This window comes from Neolamprologus brichardi, chromosome 8, assembly GCF_056152115.1.
Source record: "Neolamprologus brichardi isolate AB-2024 chromosome 8, ASM5615211v1, whole genome shotgun sequence".
NCBI classification, from domain to species: Eukaryota; Metazoa; Chordata; class Actinopteri; order Cichliformes; family Cichlidae; genus Neolamprologus; species Neolamprologus brichardi.
In genome coordinates, this window is record NC_142111.1 from 12,800,402 (window position 1) to 12,808,669 (window position 8,268).

Below are 8,268 nucleotides of genomic sequence, written 5' to 3' on the forward strand. Positions count from 1 at the left end.
AAAAAGTCATTAGGTGATAACGATGTACTTCTCCTGCATATTTTAAAGATCTCCCAGAGGACTGCAACAATGGCAGGAAAACCAAAAACAAAGCACAGCACTGAACAAAAAGCCCAAGCATACATGTTTGATTTAGCACCATCACACTGGGAAAAGTCAAAGTTTTCCCACACAAATTCAGATGGAGCAGAGCTGTTGGACACAAGCTTGTATTGAGAATATATCTCTAGCAACATTGCTGAGCAGAGCAGTTGAGAGAAAAGATGAAAGATTAGCGAGATAGAGGTCAGAGAAGTATTTGCAGTGACGTTCTAGTGTTATGTGCTTTCTGGACAAATGCATCAAACGTTTTGGAACTGCTGGATATAAATGTGGCCAAGCATCCATCAAATTAATGATGTGGTGTTAGTGGAGGTTTTGCAAATCATCTTGGAAAAAAAGCAAAGCTACATCACCCAGGAGATATAGACAGAAAGACAAAAGACATAGTTGGGCTGGCATAATGATCCAACAACAATACCAACAATAGAGTGAAGAATTGCTTGCGGTTTTGTGAATTTGTTGGCCTCTTTGGCACCAAAGTTCACCATGTTCGTTTAGTATAGCATGCTAACATATTACACCTTCCTGATAGCAATTCATGATACAGTGATTTATGGTGTTTTTTGTTTATTTCATATATATTCACCACGTCGTTCTTTTTAATTCAAAAACAGATTTTCAGGATCTTTGAATACATACCAGAACAGCTGAGCAATGCCATAACTGGTTGTCTTAAAGGATATGAAAAACAATATACAATTAAGTGTTTTTAACTAGTGAGTACATTTAGACTGTGAGTGACTGGTGACCTATCAAGAGCATACCCCACTTTTCACCCTCTAACAGCCAGTGACAACCTTTACCCTGCTAATATAAGATAAGATAAGATAAGATAAGATAAGATAAGATAAGATAAGATAAGATAAGATAAGATAAGATAACCTTTATTAGTCCCACCAGTGGGAAATTAATTTTGTTACAACAGAAATTTGACCGTGCAAAGTTACAGTAGCAAAAACTAAGAAAAAATCACTGGAATAGGATAGGATAATACGAATAAGATCCTGTACACAATAGAATAGAATAAAATACTATATACAATAGAATAGAATAAAAATACTATATACAACAGAATAAAATACAATGTTGTCAGAAAAAGGGAATCGGACTTAGTGTTATTGCTATTGCACATGTGTGGATGTGTGTGTTTGGTCAGCTGAGAAGTCCTTGTTGTGGAGTCTGACAGCAGTAAGAAGGAAAGACCTCCGACTCACATCGTGGGTGCCGCAGCCTGCCACTGAAGGAGCTGCTCAGTGCTGTCAGAGTCTCCTGGATGGGGTGGGAGATGTTTTCCAACAGGGATGACAGCTTAGCCACCATTCTCCCATCGCTCACTCCAGAGGGCATCCTAGAACAGAGCTGGCCCTCCAGATCAGACGGAGAAAAATTCATGAAAGACTGAATGATCTCTTTAGCATTTAATTAATTAATAGTTGATGTTGCATGTTATGGTTTTTTAAGTAACCAAAACAAATTTGGTAACCTGTAAGTAAAATGGGATGTACTGTAATGTTTGTATTGTGTTCTTTATATGTAACTATGTCCCTGTGTAAGAAAGGGAGAGCAACACCTCCTGTTTTTACTATGTAAAACACACAACACAAATAATTGCATTAACTCCAACTAATGTATAATTACAATGAAAGAAGCATAGGTTGAGATAACCTATAACACAACCCCTAATCCTGATATTTATATTTATAGTTAAATTGTAAGAATACCTTTTTTCTCACAGCTCCCTTGTCCAAATCACACTGAGTTTTTCTAGTAGTACAAATTGTGTATTTAATATACTACTTTCTGTTGTGTAGTGAAAGGTCGGAGAACTGTATGTTCTCTTTCATTGCAACCAATCTAATGACATGGCTAATAACAATTTTTTAAAAAGCCATATTCTATAACAGATGCCGACCGAAGGTTTTAATCAAAACTATAGGTCTACCACAGATCTATGACAAATTCCAGCCAGGAGCTGAGTAAATACTGAATGTCAAATGTATTTGGAAGTGATGCAAATATAATCCGAATTTGCACACAGTGTTTTGTAAACTCTCACAGAAGCATGCCTGAGGACTGGGCAAACAAATGTTTCGGGTGTTAGCTGGTGGAAAAAATAGCAATGCTGTCAGTGCTGACAAATAATCCTACGCATACTGTTAAGGGTCCTCCAAGTTCACTTTCAAATGATAAAATAAATTGTTGTGTTCTGGTGAAAATTACTAATGTGTTCGTGAAGGCGTAGAAACATCTGGATCTTTTAGTAGAGTAGGTATCACAACAACAAATGGGAGATAGCTCCCTCAGGTTTATTCAAGGAACTGCTCTGTTAAGGAATTTCTTTTATTTGGGTTTTATTTGAAGGAAGTGAGATTGATGATTCATTTACATTTTATTACTAACTCCAACACGACTATATTTTAATGTGATCAACTTGCTTATTTTTCAGTAATGTAATGTAACATATAGTTAACAGCACTACCTGTTTAAATCGCACGAGAATCAAAGCTCTCTTTCTGAAACACTCCTTTCTGAGTCGTTTTGTTCTTTCCTGCAGTAATTGCAAATACCCCTGTTGGTCCTTGAAAGCAGCACTAGCCGCCTCCGTGACGCTATTTTTGTCCTCCGGTCGCCGTCTATGGAACGCCAGGACTGCCATAATGAATTAATTAAATACACCATTAAATAATTATTCAAATGTGGCAATATTATGAACTAGTGATGGGATTTCCGGCTCTTTTTAGAAAACCGGCTCTTTCGGTTCGGCTCACTAAAAAGAGCCCGCTCTTTCGGCTCCGAACCGGCACTTCAGGTTGTTTTGTTGCTTTAATTAATTTATTATTAACAATAATATAAAATTATGCACAAAAGGAATTACTAATGTAAAAAAAAGTGGTTTTATTTAGATATGTTTATATATAAATATATGCGCTGGCCCCTAGAGACAAAGCACGTACAAACTCCAAAACACATTTCTAGCATTAACTGAACTTCCAAAACAGAGCTACCTAGATCACTTAAATTACACAATTGAAAGAATATGTGTATTGTTTGTGTATTTATACACAAGCACTCATATATATTCAAATAATTAAAAAAAAAAAAAATTTGTTTACCTGTTACTACCACACACCAAATTCGGTCGTTGGCTTGTGTAGCCACTAGGTAACAAAAGCTCAACACTGGGCCTAGCATCCTGGAGCACTTCTGTTGTCTTTTGAACATGTTTTGGAGTTTTTATGTGCTTCTGAGTTTTTACGTGTTTTAAGTTTGTACATGCTTTATCTGTAGGGGCCACCGTAAATATACTTTTATTTATTCACTCCACATAAAATGTAATAAAGAAATCATATAATACAAAAACCAACTATTCACATTTCAACTTTTAACTATTTAAATTTTCAGCTTTTTTCCTTTTAAACAAATTTAAAGTGAAACAACACAAAACACTGCAAACCACAACACAATTCAATACAAATTAAAATATGAAAACAAAAAGAACATGCACATTCTCTGTCATATGGGCCTACATGAATAAACTTTTTGAATCCTTTATCATCTGCAACTGAAAATAGTTGTGGATGATTAGTATACCTTTCTAATGTAACATTGTTGTCCTTGGCTCTCTTTCTCTCTCTCTCCCTCCTGCTCTGTCCCTGTGCTACTGCGTGTAACTACCGCCCCTCCCCCTTTGCCCAGCGCAAAGCACAAGGCTGCAAGCAGAAAAAAAGTGCGAGAGAGGGCTCGCGATAAGGAGTCGGCTCGCGTCGTTCATGTCAAAGAACCGGCTCTAAGAGCCATTTCGTTCGCAACAGACACATCACTAGAAAGTAGCTGTTTATATCATAATTGTTTTAATAGTCTAGCTTAATATAGGAAATGTCTGAATATTATTGGAAATCTATACATTATCCACACCTGGCCAAGTGTTAATGGTTAAACAAGTTCGCACTGATTGTATATTTTTATTATTTAGTGCTGAGTAAAAAAAAAACTTTATCCACGTTTATTTCTTTATATTTTGCTTTTTGGGGGTGATCGTTATATTGCTCTTTAGCGATAGCTCTCTTGAGGCTAATACTCAAAGTATTTCTTTGGGAACTGGCTGCTTTTTCCACTCCTGTGTTTCCTCCTTCATGTTTTATTTATTTATCTATTTTTTTAGTTTAAGCCAATTAACACTGAACTCTGAATAAATTACGCATTAAAAAACGCCTGACTCATGGGATGAAACTGTTCTGTCAGCACATAACAGGTAACTTAGCAAAGAACCAATTTTAAATGGTATCTTTAGACCGTTATTATCACTTTTGTACCTATTTCTGAATTTGAATTTCTGTAAAATTCCAAAGAAACAGTTTGACAGAAATTAAGTGGTATTTATGCACCAACAAAGTGATTCCTAAAGAGCTGTTAACTAAAAACCTGGTATAATTTGGCATTGTTTGCAGTGTTTCCTTAAAAAATGTGAGGACAAGTGGATGACAAAAAAAATTGTATTACTGGTATTAATGGTATTATTAAGAAAAAAATATCAAGAGCAGATGAAGAGTGTCTGAAAGTAATGTGCTTAAGAAATAAAGAAAAAAATCAGCAAAGACCTGTCACGGGACTGGAGAGAAGCAGTTATTCCTCTGCGCTGCGGCCAACGTGGTTCAAAAGGCATGTTATTTGTAGGTTTCCGATTTGTGTCGCACTTTCCACTACAGCTGGGAGAGTGTGTAGGTTTTCAGTCATCCAGGTTATAGGATGACTTGAGAACCTACACCTAGTCTTAAGTGCTTAAGAAGAAGTCCAGTCGCTTTTTTATCAAGCTCTTGAGACTACTGGGAGTTCGCAGAGAAGTCAGCATCTTGCATGCAAATTACCATGGAAGTCTGCTGTGACAAAAGCAACTGCAAGGAGGTTTTTATCAACCAGTTGGGAAATACACATTTTTCCTAGGGATTGATTTTCCATTGACTGCCAACAACCACTTGCCAACTGGTTGGGAAATAGATATTTTTACTCACAACCAGTGGTTGCAAGTTAGTTCTAGACCAGTCTCTAGGGATGTGTGACTTATTGTGACCCTTATTCACTTGACCATACATTGTCACACATCCAAAATGACAGATCTGAATACGACCAGAAGTTTGTTTGCACACCCACAGGTATCGCCCCCTGCTGGCCATAAAAAAGCAAGTTTAAGCCCTTTCGCTTTGGCTAGACTTTTCAGACCTGGAAGCTAAGTTCATCTTTTATACTGTCTATGGTATTAGAACATGAAGTTAAATTTAGACAATGATGTTTTGTCGATTGGCAGGTGAGTGATACAGAGATCCGTCTGGAGTGTCTGCTCAACAACAACAAGAATTCAGATTTCTGTGCACCGCTCACATCCTTTGACTGGAACGAGGTGGACCCAAACTTGTTAGGTAAAAACCTCAGGGCAGAAATTCTCACATTTAATCGATAAATCCGAATTACAATGTTTGAAACTGAAAATAAAAAATATTGTGAATGTATGTTGTTGTTTTTTTCTGTGCAGGTACTTCCAGTATAGACACCACCTGTACAATCTGGGGGCTGAAAACTGGACAGGTGACGGGTCACGTCAGCTCATAGCTCATGACAAAGAGGTAAAAGTTATGAGATGATCCATCAAACTTTATTGAACCGCTGTCCTTTAAAACAAACATGTTGGAGTGACAGACTCATATGGGCCACTGTCTGCTTGTATCACAGGTGTATGACATCTCGTTTAGCCGAGCAGGCGGGGGCAGGGATATGTTTGCCTCTGTGGGTGCGGATGGCTCAGTCCGCATGTTTGACCTCTGACACCTCGAACACAGCACAATCATCTACGAGGACCCACAGCATCACCCATTGCACCGACTGTGCTGGAACAAGCAGGACCCCAACTACTTAGCTACCATGGCGATGGACAGCTTGGAGGTTAGTGCTGCTCTATTTAAAGGGCTCATGCTCAGATCATGAAACTGCACAGTGGAAATGTCAATCTAACCATTTTTTCCTTTTCTTTTGTATTGAAAAGTAAATTTAAGAGAAGCTCTAAAATGTAAAGCGTCGCTGTGTATCCTCAGGTGGTGATTTTAGACGTGCGTGTACCCTGTACTCCGGTAGCCAGACTCATCAACCACAGGGCCTGTGTGAACGGAATCGCCTGGGCGCCACATTCCTCCTGTCACATCTGTACTGCAGGTAGGCAGCTGTAGCAAAACGTTTGATTGTAGTTTGAGAGCACTGCATAAAAAATAAGGCAGCTGTTGTAGCCTTGTAGGGGAAAGCGTTATTTAAAGGAGACCTAGGCCTCTGGTACATTTGATTGGCCCTCCTAAGGTCAATGGGAAATTAAGATTTAGATGTAAATAATTATAAAACATGCAGTCTGTCCTACTTTAGCCACCAAACACTCTTTGATAAACTCCCCATCAGATAATACTTTACAGTTTTTTGCAAGTTGCTTTTTATTTTGAAGGGGGTTCTTCTTTTATAAAAATTTAATTGTTAAACTTGTGTTATTTATTATGCAGCTTCACTGTAAATGCATTTTTTTTTTATTTCAGCAACACAGCCCAGTTACTCACCTTTGTAGGGGGGTAACATTCGAGATTACAGAGGAGCTGGCAACAATGCACTCAGTGAAAGGGACTAGAGTTACTGCACTGTTCAGATCTGATGGGAAAATGTCTGACTTTTGAAATGAAAGCAAGATAAAGTGACTAAAATGAATTCTGAAATTGGTACTTTTGCATTGTATTACAACTCAGGTGTTGTGTAAGTGAGTGCTAAAAATTAACAATGTTGCTGATGTTGTAACTAAAATAGTTAACTTCATCAGGGCAAGAGCACTGAATCAGAGTTTGTTGGACTTTGACTTGCAGAGCACTTCAGTCAGTATCACTGCTGGATTTTTTCTTCTTCTTTCAAACAGTCCACTATCCTTTGTCTTCAGAAAACTTAAAGATGTCCAGTTGTCTTCTTTTCAAGCTTTCCATGACCCAGATGACTGAGAACCTACACAGACATATTGATTAAATAGTGATACTGTGTTGGCCTGTTTCACGTTTTCATTTACTTTGACCAGAAGTTCAGCTTATTGGCACGCCCCTCCACAATGGCCCTAGTTTCCCCTTGGCCCCTTGAAAAAATTAATTGCCCGCCCCTGATCTGAAATGTGAATGTCACTGCAGTAACTGAGATTCAACACAAGAGGGAGCCCTTTAAGAGCGAGCTGAGCAGCAAAAGTCTCAGATTTTGTATTTTATGCGAAAACATCTTCTGAATCAGAGGTTGGATTTGAGATAATGACTTTGCAGAGTGTGTGATACTTTGGGAAGAAGAAACAGATTAGTGAAGGTTTCCACCTCATTGACTAATTTCTTGTTGGAAAGAATCAAGTAAAGTCATACTGTTATCTGGGGTAGATTTTTTTTCATCTTTCCTCCTGTCAAAAAAGGAAAGCCTGGTTGCAGATATTACCAGACTCAGAACAGGAATATGTTGTGTTTACTCACATTATTTTCTCCCAGACTAAATAAGATAAATTGATTGAAATCTCATCTCCTCGTCCTCTGTGTAGCGGATGACCCCATACTGGTCTACACAGCCGAGGGACAGATCAATAATGTCCAGTGGGCTTCCACCCAGCCTGACTGGATCGCTATCTGCTACAACAACTGCCTGGAAATCCTCAGTCTGAGCTGTAGTGGGCAGACATAAAACAACTCAAAAACATTCTCAGCGTACCTACGAGCTGACGGGACTTTGTTAAATGATTTTTTTGCATTTTTTTTTCTTTGCTTATGTTTGTAAAGCTTTAAGTGACAACATACAGGATAACACTGGCATTTTTTTAAATGGGGGGGGTTAAGTCTGAAGTTTGGAAAGACTGTTACAAAGGGTCAAAAAGCCTCAAGCTATTAGGGTGTAGTTGAACTAGCTTAATAGTGCATTTCGTTTTGCACTTAAGTCCATTATGTAATTTTCTAATAACTTTTTTCTGATGACGCAAACTATTTTTAACCATACTGAAAAGTGGAATGTGGTTTTTCTTTAACGTATATATTATTTAATCATTTGTGAACTGAAAACCTCTGTTGTGATACAAGTCTGTGCAGTAACAATAAGTGTGCAGTATTAACTGACCGTAATACAGACTGCACC

The 8,268-nt window shown here is 38.0% G+C and overlaps 1 pseudogene; it reads left to right on the forward strand.

Annotated features, from left to right (window-relative positions):
* Positions 1 to 5,207: 5,207 nt before the first annotated feature.
* Positions 5,208 to 7,824, forward strand: LOC102787513 (DDB1- and CUL4-associated factor 7-like; annotated as a pseudogene).
* Positions 7,825 to 8,268: the final 444 nt, after the last annotated feature.